At 38.9% G+C, this 18,098-nt stretch overlaps 1 protein-coding gene across 1 annotated transcript in view; it reads left to right on the top strand.

Annotated features, from left to right (window-relative positions):
• Window positions 1–132: 132 nt before the first annotated feature.
• S (Star) overlaps window positions 133–18,098 on the top strand; it is a 37,103-nt gene continuing 19,137 nt past the window's right edge. Inside the window, exon 1 of the mRNA XM_064695364.1 lies at window positions 133–1,501. The gene's annotated coding sequence lies outside the window, so the exon portion shown is untranslated. The remainder of the gene's footprint in view (window positions 1,502–18,098) is intronic.

Below are 18,098 nucleotides of genomic sequence, written 5' to 3'. Positions count from 1 at the left end.
GTTATAACCTTAACGCACTGTATCTTCGCTGTTAACGCAAAAACGAGACTGTTAACGCACCACTCGGCTCGCAATTGTTTTGGTATTTTGCTGGGTGTGTTGCATTATTATGTTAGCCGCTTACAGCCACACTGCACTCAGACTGTCGCTGTCAGGCAAATAAAACGCTTGTCTTTCGTTCGTAACGTAACGCGTAACGCGAGTGGGTTTTGTGGCACAGTGAAAAAATCAGCAACAGCAGCAATTAAAAATCGAAATCAAATGCAACACGCAATCGAAATAAACGTAAAAAGCGAACTAAAATCAAACAAACAAAATAATATCGAAAATTTATAACAGCGGCACGTTATGTGTAACTAACGTGTATTTGAGTGCCTTTCCAAATGCGAGCAGCAAACGCGTGCATATATACGGGTTCCGTTCGTTCCGCAGCGTATCGTATTTAGCTCTTGCTTTTGCCCACTTTACGTTTCGTGTATGTGTGTTGTTTTTGTGCTTGTTCAACGTAAAACAGCAGCAGCAGCAGCGGCGTCGGCAGCGCTGGCACAGGTAGACAACGTCTAAGACACCATAAAACGATGAAAAATTGAATAAAGCCAAAAAAAGTAATAAAATCAAATCTAAAGCTAAATAGCGAAAAGTATAGAATAAGAATTTTGTCTGCGAGGAGCGCATCAACAATCGCAACAACAACAACAAATAACAACAACAACAGCACTCATTTTTTTCGTGTTAATTACTTTTTGTGCGTCTTTGCTTTGCGGTCGCATTCATTTCATATACTAGTAATATTTTTCTTCTTGGATTTTCTTTAACAACAGCAGCCGCAGCCGCAGCCATCAACGGCCGCCAGACAAACAGACAAAATCCAACAACAACAACAGCAACAATATCAACTGCTCTCGCCCCCATGGGTGTGAGCGAGCGCGCAGATCATTTATACGTATCGTAAACGTATCGTGAATGAATATTCTGTCTATGTGTTTTGCAGCGCGAGCGAGCGAGCGAAAGGGAAAGAGCGCGCGGTGCGTTGCGTTGCGTACGTGTTTCAGTGTGTGCGTGCGTGTGTGTTTGTGTGGGAGCCAAGAGCATTTATAATAAATAAATTGTATGGCTACTCCAAAAGCAAATAAATAATTATGCTGCATAAAAGAAAAACGGCAAAAGCGTAACAAAAGTGTGAAAAATCGTCGACGACTTCAGCTCATCAAAAATAAATGAAAAAGGGAAATACGAGTTAAAAACACTCGCACGACTTAAGAGCAAAAACCAAAAGCTCTCAAGTGTTTCACTCTTTTACGTTGCCCCCCCTCCAAAATATTCGCGAGTTTTTGCGAGCGTGTGTGTGTGTTTTTTGTACGTGCTTATGGAATTTTGACAATTTCGTGTGTTGTCAGTCGAAAGTTTTTTGTTGTTGTTTTTTTCGATCAATTCGTCAACGCAACGGGAAGCTGCTGTGTTGGAATACGCGCTCACTGTGTGAGAGAGGCTCTCCCAAAAGGTGCGTATTACAGTTATTACTTATTTGCTATTGCTCAATTATGTTTTATAGCTGGAAGTCAGTTAGTTGATATTCCAGGAACTGGCAACAAGCTACGGGGCGTCTGCACGCTCACGTTTCCTGTCTTTCGCACATTTTCACACGTCCTTGCGCCGACGACGACAATTGCAATTTTCATTCTTTTTTGGCCAGTTGAGTTTCCCACGCCTACATGACACACACATATATATATATATATATTGCTCTGCAGGTAGTAAGAAAAAGTTCTCGCATTACCAAAATTGAACAAATTTCGTTGAATGCCGCCGTAGGTGGGCGAGAGAAATGGAAAAATTAGACACACACACACACGCACACTTGCAGCCACGTGAGTAACTGAAAATGCGCAAAATTGACCACCCGCAGATTCCAGCAGAAAAATATGAATAGGAATATGATTAATAAATAATGATGATCATTCCAATGGGATTGGTACTGCAATTTGGCACAATTTGAATCAGTGCGTCGCCAGAGGGCGCCACTGCTGTGCAATAATCAAGCGAAATTCAATTGCCGCCGTCTGCCAAATGGCGTTTTTGGCATCATTATGCAATTTCTTGCTGTTGTCCAGGCATTTTGGCAAGTGGACTATTGAGCACAAAAGTTCATGGGTTCCCCGACCCTCTTCGACTGGAAGTGGAGTTTAAGTTTTACTGTTGCGACAGCTGCTGCCGCTGCTGCTGTTTGCTCTCTGATTTTATGCATTTTGCTGCATACAATAAAAAGAGCATAAAATACATTCATACACACACACACGCACATGAACCGTGACAGCTGCACAGATCTTGCGCTGCGTGTGTGTGTTTGTGTGTGTGCGTCTCAAATGACACTTGCCGACTGCATAGAAAAGCGTTGTTGCCGTCTGCACATTTTTCTATAGAATTTCCTAGTAGGAAGTGCAGCAGCAGCAACAACAACAACAACAACAACAACAACAACAACAACGGCGACAGCACTTGACAATTGTCTTAGGCACTGGACTGTTGTCTCGCTCTCGCACACCTGCCGCCCCTGCAGGCAAAGAACAACTGTCCTAAGTACATTTGTATATGTGTGAGTGAGTGTATGTGTGAAGGTGTTGGTTTCTTCCTTGTAGTTTTTGTATACAGGGTATACAAAACTAAAACTGGAGATAAAGGCGTATTTTCAAATGTATGTATGATGCATAAATATGATCTGGGAAATTGATAAAAATCGATCGTCAGCCACGTGTTTTGAGTATACCTCTGATATGAATTGTGTCCCACTTATTTGAGGTTGGGTTTAGGGTATTTCCAAGTCGGACCCACTTGCTGTTTTATTGCTCTTTGTCGTCTGTACTCCAGTTATTCTATTTTATGCTCGCAATTATTCAATTGTCTTTGATTAAATGTGCAAATTTGTCTAATGTTTTGCTGGTTGTCTCGCTGATTGCGCGGAAGTTGCCATTTAAAGCTGCAACTAATTGTCCGCCATTTGTAATTTGTCACCGATCTCTCAACCCCTCTCTCTCTCGCACACACACTTTCTCAGTTATTAACTTATCCGCTATCAGAGACGTGAGCTTTGATTATATGTCTGTGTATGCTTTTACCGTTATTGCAACACCAAATACATCCCCCCCCCTTCCACCCACGTTTTGACCTACAAGTCGGCTTAATTATATTACCGACGCGCGCATTTCCTGTCCAATTTTACTTTATTTACTGTTTAGATTTTTAGGTATTGAGCAAGGCGCGCACAGCTAATAATAATAAAAAACCAAAATTAAATCCAAAAAAAGAAGAAGCTTGCAAACAGTTTTGAATATCCACTCGAAAATGCAGCGCACAGCAAAAACAACAACAAATAATGTAATTATTTCCCTTCACAAGCTCCACAAAATGAAGCAAAGCAAGAACAAAAATAACAGCACAAAAAAAAAAAAAAAAAAAAAATAAAACTCGACAAGCGAAGAAGCGATAGCGACGTGTCGGCAACTTTGTTGTTGTTGCTGTTGTTGTTGTTGTTGCTGGCGGGCGTAAGCACGTGCAGCAATAGAATCGATAGAACGCACAAAATGAGCAAAACTATTAATAAACAATTTGCATTGAACCCGCTCTTCGCGCGCACTCTCTCTCTCTCTCTCCCTCTCTTTCTTTCTTTACTTTTTGCTCTCACTGCGCTCTCTGGTGTTTCAAACCGGAACCTAATTGGTTTTTGTGAATGAAACGAGGCGGCGACCTTGCCCGTTTACGTCGAGCTTACGTTTTGCATTGATCGTTGATCAATTGAAAGCTTTGCCGCAATTCAATTTAATTGATGAGAGACGCTTACGTTGCGCGCTTACGTTAAAATTTACAGTTAGCCGTCGCAACGGTTTTAAAGGGAGATTTCAGTACGCCAAATCAGTAAAATAGAAAATTAAAATGATGTTATCTATATTTTAACACGTAACAGTTCTGAAAGTTGCAGTAGCCGAGTGGCCACTGTATCTCTCTTTCTCTCTCTCTCTCGCTCTCTCTTGCTTGTGTGTGTGTGGGTGCGCCTTTGCCCGCAGCTTTGTAATTTCGCAAATGTTTGCCGCTAATAAATCATGTTTCCCTTGTTAGCCGATTGTAAATTATTCGTTCAATACGCAAGGTTCAAGTGTTTGTTTTTGTGTCGATTTGGCCTCCTCCTGTGTTTTGGCTATTTATGCGGCGTTTGGCTACCGTGCGCTTACGTCATTTGCATATGCCGTATTCGTATTCGTATTGGAATTCATATTCATATTCCTATTCGTATTTGTATTCGTGTATGTATTTTTGCTTATATTCGTACATACTTGGCCATGTTTTACAGTTGTCAATTGGCTGCTGCGGCTGCTGCTCTTTTGGCCACTTTCGTAGGCTAAAACACATTCAGCTCGCGTCAACACAAAATATTGAAAGTAGGTAATGCGACAACAACAAAAACAACATCAACAACTGAGTCATCAGTTTTCTGTTTTCATATTCAAAATAAACGCGAAAAGTTTCTAGTACACGACCACAATATTCACAGATAACTAGTTCATCATTAAACGCATTCATAAAATACATATCGTCAGAGTGATTCCACCTAATTTTCACGTATGGGAATGGAATATGAAAATAAAAGGCAACTACTGTTAGGAATAAGCTGGTCAGGATAAAAGTTTTTTGTGGATTTTTGGGTGAGTGAATTTTTCTAAATGCAAAATTACAGCCACATTTCCACGCAGGCAAGTGGACTCCACAAAACAAGTGAAATATTTCTCAAATTAATTTGAGCATTTAATAAAAGAGTTAACTTGGAGTCGGATTGAAATGAAAAGGGTGGGTGGAAAAAGTCATACATATATACGAGGACATATATGTATATACATATATATATCCTCTTAACTGACTGTCAATATCGATACCCGCCTCTCCCCCATTCGGTCAATACGAATCTTGCTTATCCATCAACTGAATATTAAAACATCCTCAAAACATGTATTTTTAATTTTGTTGCCGTGCGCATAATTCGCAAGAATTTCACTTTTGTCTAGACCATTTTCATAATGCAATAAATTTTTATAAATTGCCGCGTTAATTGAAAATAATGTAGACATTTGTTTTGATTCGCTTGCGTTCAATGCAGTAATCGCCGCCTGCCAATAACTCATAAAACACTCATGAATGGAACCATGAATGAGGCCATACAATAAACATACGCCTCCATAAGAACAAATACGTCCAGAACTATATCCTGTGTATGTACTTAGATGGTGGGCTTGCTTTTATATAGGGGGTATTATAGTTTATTTATGAAATATGTGGCACAAGCAATACTCCATAAAGTTATTATTATTAATGAGCATCAAAGTTCAGTTGGATATAGATCTATTTGTCGGGCTTTACCTATGTGAACTAAGCTTCCTGTGAAGATATCTTTATAAAACTTGGTACAGATGATTCTCATTGCTGCAGGTGCGATATAGGTTAGAACCAGCGCGATCGGCTGACTTAGTTATATAGTTACCATATAAACTATCGGGCAAAAATTGAGTTTTCAGACAGAGCTCACATATTTGCAGCGCACATTTACTGTAAGTCTTTTTGCAAGGGTATTTCGTCGGCACGCCTAATAAGTTTATTTTTTCTACACTTTTATTGTATTTTATATGTTGATCTTATGGTCTCTGACGTCACGCGTGTTTACATTTTTAAATTTGTTTCTGAGAATGTTTAAGATACAGCTTTTTGATTACTGCCAAACTAAAAGTAATTAGCATTTGATTGGGATAGCCCAAAAATGCAGCTAAAACGATCACGTGCTCAAATGGCACTTAAGATTGAAGAGTTTTGAGTTGTATTAACTAATTAGTCACAAACGTATATCACAACTAATTAATAGCGCCCGCAGTTTAAGGCAAGCGCTTGCAAGTTAATCATAGCAGATGTTTTATCCCGAATGTGTAAAACCAATTCTTCGTGGCAATGGCCCCTTGTCCATAATCTTATCGGGCCATGTCTGACTGGGCGTTGCTGCCTAACGAGCTGGGTCAACAATTCAATACAAATACCGCAGATACAATTGCCATAGATAGGCACTCCGAAATGCCTTAGATAGGGGCTGTGTGTGGTAAAAGTAAAAAAATGAAATACTTGCCTTGGGTTAACTGGGCCCCGAATTCCCACAGTTCATAAAATGCGTCAGTGCGCTCTAAGTGAATCATTAAACAAATTACAAATTCGTATGCCAGTTATAAATAGCTAAAAAATGAACTATAGAAACTGAATTAGAAATAAAAGAAAACCGAGAATTTCAACTAAATAGGCAAACATGTTGTATATGTCCATCAGAGTAGTGTAAATATTGGCGCAGTTTTCGTGTGTTATGAGTGAGTCGAACGCCACCACCCACAGTCATCGTCGACAGTCAGTCAGTCAGTCCGTCAGTCAGTCAATCAGTCAATCAGTGAGTGACTGGGCACTGGAGGCGTTCGGTAAGGCACCGATCTTTCCAATGAATAAGCCATACCTTTTATAGTTTACAGCTAACTTGAATGCACATTTGTTTGTGTTATTCGAATTTAGCCCAAAAGTGATGCATTCTTCACATCGATTACACATAAAACAGCAGGCTTTTAACAAAGCAACTGATTTGAGAATAAGCCCAGGTAAATGTGTGAATAATATAATGAATTTAATTTAATTTACCTAGTTTAGAGTTGACAAATTGTTGTGAAATTATTTGCTTTACCCTTTAGTTGAACAAAATTGAAGCGATAAAGGGTGCATAATTACGTGTTAGTCTAGAAGGGATGGAGAAGTTTAATGGGAAAAGTCGATTACACCCGTAATGGATAAAAAATAAAACCCAGCATGGTTCTACGATTAATTAAGGAAGGAAGATTAACCATCAGAAGTCAACTGGAGTATGATTGGGATCAAGAATCAAGGGAAACAAGAATTGATTCTGCACAGCTTCTAATCTCTACTGATGAATAGAATATTGACTTGAGAAAGTGCTTTGCATACAAATATTACACAATTTAAGGTAAATAGGTAGCTTCATGGTTAGCTACTTAGTCCTCCATGGTCACATTTTTGATAGATAATCTAAATAACAAGAATCAAAGTCTACTAAACTAAAGAGGACTTTAAATTTGCCATCAATTTATCATGTTTCAAGCCATTTACAGCTAAAAAAAACAAACTCTTTTCACCTATCGATTGTTGCCGATCGATAATTGTCCATAATTTACCAACTATCGATAACCTTCTTTTGTTATATAAATACTTTTGGTGCCACTCGTGCTTTGCAGCCAAACTATAAAGGACTTTCAATTTTCCATCAATTTATCATGCTTTAAGCCATTTACAGCTAAAAACTAACCATTTGCAGATATAAACCAACTCCATTCACCTATCGATTGTTGCCTATCGATAATTGTCCATAATTTACCGACTATCGATAACGTAATTTTGTTATTTAAATACTTTTGGTGCCACCCTCGTGCCTTGCAGCTTGTTTATAAACAATATCTAAAGACCGATCTTGCCCCACAAAACTCTTGCATTTAGCCGCTTGTGTAAACAATGTTTTAAAGTTTAAAACCAAAAACATTTTCTTCCTCTTGAATTCATCTTTTGTTTCCAGCATGCACAAATTGCACTTATTTTGATTGATATAAACGCTTGGGGAACTGTCTGAAGTGTTTATAAGATATATAATACAATTCTCAGACATTTTAGGGCCTACTTCCCTGTGGTTAACTTGTCCTAAACCAGTTTCCCCCCAGCCCCCCTTTATAAGCCGCAAAACCAAAAAAAAAAAAAAACGTAAATTGCGTCTACCCAAAAACCACACGAAGAGTGAAAAACCACAATAAGAATTCCCATAATTATAACAAATGCTCGAGACCAAAAAAAAAAAACGAAATAATATCTCCAAGCGTCACATTCGTCAGTTTCACAAACATGACAAACACGAAGAAGAAGAAGAAGCAGCGGTAGTCGAGCAGCAGCAAAAGAAACTCGAGTCGGAGAAGAATCAAAAAGTGCCTTTGAAATTTAAACTTTTGTGGTTACAAGTTTTCTAGACCACAAAACTTCTCAACCGAAAGCTAAAGTTGTTGTTGTTGTTGTTGTTGTGTGCTGCCAAAACAAAAACAGAAAAACAACAACCAGAAGAGGAAGAAAATGCGTGTGTGTGTGTGTGTGTCTCTCTCTCAATGGAAACGTAACCAAGTCCAAGTCGGAAGAAACAGTCAAAAACAGACAGCGCAAAAGTTTTCTCAACTCTTTTTTTTTTATTTTCTTCTTTAACTTTAACAACTTCCCAAGATGGATAAGAATTAAAGGCGGGCAGCTAGTGGCAAGGTAAGGTGTGAGGTGTGTGTGAAGGGGGGGCGGGGAGGAGTGGGATGGGGGAGGCAGTTGTGGGGATCAAATCAAGTTTTCAAAGATAACAAGAGCGTATTACATGGGAGTGTGCGCGACTCGCAGATGCCCTGTTATTTATGAATAAGTTAAAGCGAAGGAATTTTTGGAAGAACTTAAATGTACTTGATTATAATAAGCGTTCCATATGAAGAGTAGAGTTTAATTAAAATTTATTTTTGTATAAAAGATGGGAACTTTTCAAAGGAAAGCTCTTAAATTTTAGCAAAAAAAAAAACAAAAAACATTACTTGACAGAAATTTGAAAGTTTTCTGGCTTGCTTCCATCAAAATAAAATTCAGAGTTTCTAAATGCAATTTATTTTTATAAAATCTGGAAGAAACATTTTTTATATGTATAATACCCTAATTCTCTTGAGCTTTTACAATGGGGTTTTCTAGTATAAAACGATTTTAATATAATAAATAATTGGTTGTGGAACTTTTTCTCGAAACGCTCCTATTTTCAACATATTTAAGATCCTTTATCCAAAGTTCATGGTTCTCAATTATAATGTAAATAAATAATTGGTTTTGGATTTTAACATATTTAAGATCCTCTATCCGAAGTTCGTGTTCCCCAATTAAATTGTACTATAATATACAATTATTATATAACTAAATAATTGGTCTAGGAACTTTCTCTCAGAACTCCCCTTATTTCATACTATTAAAGAGCCTGCAACCGAAATTCGTGCTTCCCACTTCCATTAGTTCCAGGATCAATTAGATCAAAGAGTTAGTTCAAAGAGGCACACATAGAGACATATTGAAGGTCTCTTCGACTGCCTCTTACCAGCATTTGCACAGCTTGTTTATACCAATTTCATACCTTTTTGTGATAATTACAGGGTATACGACAACAGCACTCAAATCATAGAAAACACGACAATGACAATGACAAAGCACAAAACTGCGACATTTAAATCGAGCTGAAAATAGTTAAGAGGTGCGGAAAATAGTTAAGAGCTGTAAGCGTGGCTCTTAAGACGAGTAGAGAAGCGGGAGGAGGTGGGGTTAGTCGCAGAGTGCTTGAGAGAATGTGCCGTTAGGTACAGTTGAATCAATTAAAGCGCACAGCTTGGCCGCCATTTTGCTGTCAACCTTTTCAATTACAAGGGACTGGAGGGGTGTGGATTGGTGTGGAGTGGAGGGGGAGGGGTTGGGATGTGCAGGGAGGGCGACACGTCAAAATGTGTCATGGCTGGCACAGTTGGACCCAAATTACCGCAGCTCAATCATTTGAGCCGCCGTCTGTCTCGCACCTGAGGATGACTTTTGTGTCTGTGCCGCAATTTGTTGGCTTCCTGCAACAAGCCGTTGCACATGCGCCGCTTGGCTACACACACACACACACACACACACACACACACACACACACACACACTCCCGCTCACTCCCCCTCTCGCTCTTTCAGCTTGCAACAGGAGCAGCAGTTGGTTACACTTTCGGGTTCAATGCGCTCCACACTTTTCTGCTGTGGCATGCCACAACAATTGATAAACAAAATTATCATCAGCGCTGCAGGGTTAAGGTATACTCATTTTTTTTCGGCAAATTAAGGTGCCGCTTGGTGGCAGACACGAAAAGGATGAAGCAATCGGTTGCATGCCACACACACACACACGCACATATTGACTACAAATTGTGCTAACCACTAATTACGCCCACACCACAACTTGACCCAAAGCTGGTTGAATAAAAACGCACGTGCCGCGGATTTGCCGCAACTTGGCGAACGCTTTAACCCAACAAAATGAGTGCAAAAAATATGTTAATTAATTGGCAAGCTTAACTGTTAAATACCCTGTAAAGTGTGTTAAATGAAGAATCCATTGCTTTTAATTACGATTTGTGTGTTTTTAATGTGCCAAGTTGGAGCTTTAAAGAATCGGTGAATGTGTCTTTGCAATTGATTAAAGATTCTTAAACTCTTGAAAATATTTTGAAAAAATAAATTTTTAGTGTTGTTTATGGTTTTTAAACCAGTTTGCATATGATTTGTTTAAAAAACTCTCCGAATATCGCCTATAGGAACCCTAAATGATAAATTACGGGGTTTTTAGAACTTCCACCCGCAACTGTGGAAAAATCGTGAATGTATGTGTATGAAACTTTTTTGTTTACCATCCGATCGAGATCAAACTCATCATTGAAACCAGGATGAACTTCAAAATTTACAAACTATGATAAAAAATACTAAGCTTTTTGGCTAAAAAACAACCCAAAGAGTTATTTGTGCTAATAATCCACCTCATAAGTTCCCAAGTGTACGTCTTCATATGGGATATTGTCTTAAGGCTTCTTTCTTTCAAAATAGTTGCTTCGAATGATTCCATTTTGTTTTAATTATAAAATTTGTAAAGAAAAGTTGCCTCAAGTCAGCATACCCCATAGCAATCATATAGTAGGGTGTGCAACAAAGTTTTCTGGCATTTGGGGCGAGTCTCTGTTGTAATCCGCACATAAAACCGTTTTACTTTTTCTCAGACTTTTATGCGAATTTCGCAGTCATGGTTTTAGTTATTGTTATTTTTTGTTGTTGTTATTTTCTTAATGTTTCGCACACGTCAACGTTTAAAAACGGACGGCAAAAAGGTCACACACCTTCTTCGTGTGTGTGTGTGTGTGCGTGTGTAAGTGTGTGTTTATTTAGTTGTGTTCCATTGCCAAAGCGTTCCCTCAACCCTCACACTGATTTGCACACACACACACACACATTAACTAACCCCAACAAAAACAACGCAAATGATGAGGATGAGGATGAGCCAAGCGGGCCATAAACCAGAAACCCCCCCTTGATCGTTCGACCGGGGCAGGACTTGAAGCGCAGGTGCATTGTCATCGTTTAACCCTCCTGCTTCAATTTCAATTTCGTAAATTGAGTTTATATTTCGATTTATTGACACGACTGCCAAAGAAGAGGACGACTTCTGCACTTTGCCAACTGACATTTATTGCCATTGGTTGCGTTTCTTGGCGCTTTTACGAATTATGTGACCATACAAACACAACAAAAAAAGACGAAAAAAAAAAACAACAAGGAGCCGTTGCAAGAAGCTTAAAATTAAAAATGGCGACCAGGGTACAGTCCTTTGATTGCATTTCGTTGAGGATTTTGGGAGTTGTGTGTTGTAAAGCTGATTTTGTTGGATGAATTTAAAATTGAATACATTGAGAGCTATTAGTAAGGTCCCCTAATTGAAGATAGGCCACTTTAATGCCCTACAAAAGGAAAAACTCGTTTCCTCTCTCACCCTAGTTCGAAAAATGTCACTTGAGTTTCCTTTAGCTGACGTTAAACTTAATTATCGTTTGAGACTATTAGAAAGAACAAATTGTAATCGAACTCGACCCGTTTTAAACTAGGAAAATTCTACCCTTAAATAAGAATGGGTTTTTTCTTTAGTTTTTTTAATGCATATTACATTTTTCTTTATAAATTTACTCAAGAATAACATTACTCACTTAATTTCTCATAATCACAATAAGATAAGCTTTTAATACGTTAAAATAAAAACTTTTTGATAAGTGCAATAATAGCTAAACTATTTTTTTGTTAAAGGAAGAACTTCAAGAACTCCATATCTTACTTTTTAGCGTTAAATAACCCACTTATATATATATCTAGACCGAAATCTTTGCATAGAAGCAGCTCCCAAACCAAGTGTTTCTGTGAGTTAAAGATTAACATGAAAATGACAGCTGCTGCGTGCAGCGTTGCCCAACTTCTCAAGACCAATTTTTCAAATAGCTGTCCAAAAACCGAAATTTCTGACTAATTTCCCTTTGTACAAGGCGCAATTTGAGCAATCCCTGCCAAGAAAAAAAAAGAATAAGAAGAAAATCTATGAAAAATGCAAAACGAAATGTCATGCTAGACTTTTCGAAAAATACCAAAGTCTGGCAACAATGGCATACGCCAGGATGAACGTGTTGCAAACAAAACATATGCAGCCGCACACAAATAAAGGAAAACACATCCTGGTGGAAAAATTTTCCACTTGAGTTTGCTCATGCAGAAAGCAACAACAAGCGTCTTCCGTTTGCCCAGCGAAAACAGCGACATGTGTTTGAGCCCAAGTCGGAGTCTGAGATCTCCCTCGCGCTCTTTCTCTCTCTCTCGCTCTGCCTGCTACTTTTAGCATAATCTCAATTTTCATTTTTCACCTGCCCAAATGGCCCGCCCGCCCGCATGCACTTAGCCTCAACAATCTGCCGCTGCCGCCGCTGCTTATCAGCGGCAAAACGGCTAACTAAATAGCTACAAGAAATACATAGATACATGCATACGCACTCGAACATACTTGTGTTTTTGAAAGGCAACAATTTGTCTATTATCTGGCCAGGCCAATTTCGTTTTACCCTCTCTCTCTCTCTTTCTCACTCGCTCACTGATGCTGCCTTTTTGATAAATGTGCCGTCGTCGTCGTTGCTGGTAAATCCGCTCAAGCCTGATTAAGTGAACTATTATGCTCGCCCATTGCCTTTGCTCTCCTGTTCTCCTTTTTTTTTTCCATTCGTCATGCATGTGTAGACACACAAGAAGCAGCCGCCGACGCCGACGCTGACGCCGCAGTCAAACGGCGCAGCCATCAAATATTGTTTATGTTTTCAACAAATAGAACTCGCCAGCACACACACACACACATGCACACACTCGCTCAATCACTCAGCGACACAAAGAGCGCTCAGCGATAGTGTGTGTGTGTGCGTGCGTGTGTTTGGGAGAGCGCATTGGACACGCACATTGCACTCTTTCTAATCAGCCGAGCGAACGAGCGCTTGTTGCATTTGTACCTGCTTGACCTGTGCTGCAGTTGCTGTTGTTGTTGTTGTTGCTGTTGCTGTTCTTGTTATTCTTCTTCTCTCTCCCTTGCATGCTGTGTGCTCCCTCGCGTATCTGTTGCATTTCGCTGCTCTTGATCCATTTCCATTTCTATTCATTTTGTGCGTGTTGCTCATTATTTGTTTCACATGCTGCCGATGCTGCTGCTGCTGCGCTTCTGCTGCTGCTTCTGCTTCTGCTGCTGCTTCTGCTGCTGCTTCTGCTTGTGCTGCTGTGTGACCAGCTTCATTGAGCTTTGCTTGGCTGCAGTCACGTTAATGCTACGTGATTTATGTTGTTGTTGCTGCTGCTGCTGCTGCTGTTCAGCTGGGTGGTAAAATTAATATAACGTTCTTTTTCCCTGGAAGTGAGTTACGCGCTGTGCAATCATTCAAACAATGCTGCTTGTAGAATACTTCAATTTAATTGCTCCAAGTTGAGACAAGTCGAGCGAGTTGCGTAATTGTCGATCAAATCAAGTTGTTGCCACTAACATGCTGCAAGTTGCATTTGCAGTAGCTACAATAAATATTTATGTTTGCGTTGGAATTAATTTTTAATTTATTACAAACAAACTTTACAGTTATTAATAAATTCTTGCTAAAGTTGAACTTGGTTCCGTTTGGCAATGTGCCTGTCAAACTTCATGTTAGTAAAAAATAGGAAAAATTTGACAAATAGTTAGGCTAAAAGTTAGTCTCAATTCTATTCTTCGATTGAAATCCAACAATTTTAACTTTAAGGCATGAAAAATGGGCCTTAATTAAGAGGACAAACCCCTAACATGCATGTTAAATTTATAAATACCTACCGTTAACCCACAAATGCTTGGCTTATGCGTCAGAATGCAGATCTATTTTGTGCTGTAGTTTATGAGGCAATTTGCAAATTGACTCTGGCCACACATTTTTATTGACTCGGGGCCCACCCACTGTTTTGGCCATAAATTAGCCCATCTGGGCCATTTTCTGTTATGAATGCGGCAAATTCTGTTTGCCGGCTCGCTAGAATTTTGGCATGCGAACACGTCAACTACTCATTAAGATAAGCCCGCCAGCCGGGTTTGATTTACTAGCCGAGGGATCCGCAGTTTGTCAGAGTTGTGGCATGTGGCAAATCAGTGTGAGCCACCGATTGTGGCATGCAAAATTGCAACTGCCGCCGCCGCCGCCTGGCAACAAGAAATTTTAGTTGCCTGCAGGCAACGTCTTGAAAGTTCCCGTTCGCGGTTAAGTTGACGTTCTTTCTTCTTTTATTATTTTTTTTTTGTTTTTTTTTTTTTTTTGGCACACGCCAGCTGTCGAGCTGGGAACTACGCCAACTGCCCGTGTATATATGCAATGCATATTTTACTGCCTAGTCTAAAAGGCCCTGTTCTATTCGTTCCGCCACGTATGTCCCTTTTTGTAAATGTACACTGAGAGAAAAAAGGTGGAACTTTGACGAAAAGGAAGCATGTTAAAAGTAACTAATTTATTTAGTTGACAAGGAAATTATTTCATTTAATTTTAGAAGATTTCGTGTTGCTTTTCCTGAATTTCCCAAGTACAAGACTTAAATAAAGTGCGTAATCTTAAGAGATTGTATTTTGTATTATTTCACAACTGAATCTACGGAATTTATTTAATGCTTACTTTTACTTTTTTCAAGAAGGTTTAAAAAACGTAAATTCTAGTGATAATATATATATAATAATATTCATAATTTAAACATTCACTCTAAATAATTAATTTTTATTTTATTTGATAATATTGAAGATGAAATATTAAGGCACGGATATATCCCGCTTATGCCCAAATATAGAGCGACATTTTTCTCTGAGTGCTTATATATATATATATATATATATATATATATATATATATATATATATATATATATATATATATATATATGTACATATATATATTTATTTTTTTTTGGCTATAAATTGCCAACATGCTAAGGCAATAAAATAGCAGCGCAGCCGTAGACACATTTGCAATTTGCGAGCTTTCAAGTGAGAGGGCGGGGGAGGAGGAGTGGGTTACCCTAGATTCCGGCAAAGTCGTTTCTGGCAATTCGCCAGTCACTCGCGCTAATTTTACTGGAAAAAAAAGAGAAGAAGAAAACCAACAACAACTTGCTAAAATAACTGTGTTTTTTGTTTATCACTCGCTGCACTCTAGTGCAAACTCCTACAAAATGCGACGACGCCTCCAGCACAAACAATTAAACGACGCGTCGCCGTCGTCGTCGACGCTCTGATAAACAAGGTAGATAACAAGCTGAGAAGGAAGAAGAAGAAGAAGCAGCAGCAGCAGCAGCAGCAGACGACGACCGACCACACATAGGTACTACCAGTCTTCGGGTCTGTCCCTCTCCTGGAACAGTGCGGACAGCATATGCTACACACACTTGGCTTGTACTCAGTTTTTTTTTTTTTTTTGTTACCAATAAATTCTCGAAATACCTTCTTAACTTACCGTCGAGTGCAATTTTTTCATTAGCGCTTCGTTTGGCTCATTTTTCTTTCTTGTTTTTTTTTTTTTGGGTAGGTTCTGGCCGAGGGTCAAGTACGAGTGCAAACGTCTACTAAATAATTGCCACAATCGGTAAATTTCAACAACTTTTTAGTGGTGACTGGTCAGGTACGAGGCGGGCTCGATAAGTTGTTTAAGTAAGCCGCAGAGCGTTTAGTTCAGAGGGTATTAGTTGGTGTTTTTCTGATCTTTATTCCCAGTATAAGTAAGAAATTCATCAAGTGCATCTGACTATAATATATAATAAATCTAAATATATATAAAAGACGTTTCCTGACGAAGCTTTTCTTAACTGATGCATTCTTTAGGGTCGGACTTCTGAATGATCTCTAAGAAATATGGTCTCAAATTCTACTGTGCTTTGCAAACGTGAGATCCTGAGTCTGTGTGTCTAAGCGTCGGACTGGTTAATGGGAGGTTGCTGGTTCAAATACAGCAGGAAATTTTAGATTTGTGTGTCTTTTTAGTTTGATAATAACAACAAGAGGAGTGCTTTAGGCTTTAGGAATCGGACTGTTAGGTGGAAGGTAGCCGGTTCAAACCAAGCAAAATTTTAAGCTTGAATGTTTATTAAGTTTGATATTATTTACAAAGAAAGCAGCAATAATAGTAAATGAGCTGGTTCAAACCTAGCATTCATTTCAAAGTTGTGTGTCTATTAAAAAAAAATCTAAAAATCTAAACATTTATAAAAGTAAAGATTTAGTATTAACGGGAAGTTTCCGATCAATAAAGCTTACTTTGATCTGATATTACTATTAATTAATATTTTGCTATCAATATTCAATTTGGGCTTAGAGTTGTTCACTTTTATTACTCTACTGAGCAGCCCTCGTTCAGCCCATTTGGCAACCCTGGCCGCAGGCAAACAACATCGGCCAACGGGGGCCCCCGTTTTTACAAGCAAGTGTAGAAAATGTAGCAGCTAAATTCCAAGCAACGTTTTGTGGCCGATAGTCGCTGTTGCACTGTGCTTGTTGTTGTTGCTGTTGTTGTTGTTGGTTGTAGGTTTTTCAGAATTGCATTTTTATTGTCTGCCACTTTGTTGTCTCGAGTTGTTGTTGCTGTTGTTGTTGCATAAATAAACCATATGGTTAAAAGCGTAGCATATTCTACGACCAGCCTTCTTCTTCTTCTTCTTTTGTTGGGTTTTTTTTGTTGTATTCTCCTCTCTTTTCTTAGCTGGCTGCCTGTCAACGTTGATGTTGTTGTTGTTGTCGTTGTTGCCTTCGACTTGGTGGTTTTTGTTGTTGTTATTGTTGTTTGGATGTGGCTATGAAGTTTCTGCTTTCTGCTTCAGTGCGTTTGTAAATGTTTATCAAAATGTCTTGTGCCGTTCTCTAAGTTCATACCCCCTCCTCCCATTCCATATCTCGTACCTCACTCCCTACTCGCTCTCTCCCTCTCTGTTTACCTGTGTGTATGCTGTTGCTGCTGTTACTCTTTTAATACCCTTAGCCCATTCAAAATGTGTGGAAGAGGGTATAATAGTTTTCTGCATCTCTCTGAACCCATAAAATAAAGTCCATCTGTGGGATTGTATAACTGCGACAATCTGGGAAATTATAGACTAGAGACTAGATATTTTGATCGTAGCTGCCCGAATAGATCGAGTTTTCTATTAACTATGAATACCTCGCAAGTCGATAAATATCGATATCGATATCCTGCGCTTTGACAACATTCCGCAGACTTTTACCTTCCTCTTCTAAAACACACTTGACTTTTGGTATCTCCCAGTCGTGCACTCCCCACTCGAGCACTCTTACCTGTTCTCTTTTTTTTGTTACATTTGAAACGATGGTCGTCGCACGATCATTAACCGCAAAACATTGTTCTTGTGGCATGTTGGGCTGGTTCTATCCGCAGCTCGGCAACATGTTGTCTGCCTCTGCCTCCCGCCCTCTCTTTGCAACTTGACTGTTTGTTTGTTTGCTTAGCGAATTCCTGGAAGTCGGGGCGCAAAATATGTCGCACCACACATAATGCAGAAATTGAATTTGCAATGAACCCAAACCAAATCGTTTATGCCACAGTTGAGGAATTCTCAGAGGAATGCTCTATATTTCAATAGCAATAAATCGAATACTTGCATATCGATCTAAGTGCATTTGTTGTATATTATCGATAATTTATCGATTCGTGTTGATAACTTATTGATTCGTATTTGATTCTAAAGTGGACAATTATTGTTCTAATATGGATATACCAGCCCAAATCGAGAATCGAGTATATATATTATATTATATTATAAGTACTTATTGTATATCGATCTAAGTGCATTGGTTGTATATGACCGATAATTTATCGACTAGTGT

The sequence above is a fragment of the Drosophila montana genome, unplaced genomic scaffold, assembly GCF_035044405.1.
Source record: "Drosophila montana isolate Dmon_TW-CO22-7 unplaced genomic scaffold, ASM3504440v1 contig_3747_1, whole genome shotgun sequence".
NCBI lineage: Eukaryota > Metazoa > Arthropoda > Insecta > Diptera > Drosophilidae > Drosophila > Drosophila montana.
Note: the sequence above shows the minus strand (reverse complement) of the source record. Positions and strands in the feature narration are given on the sequence as shown.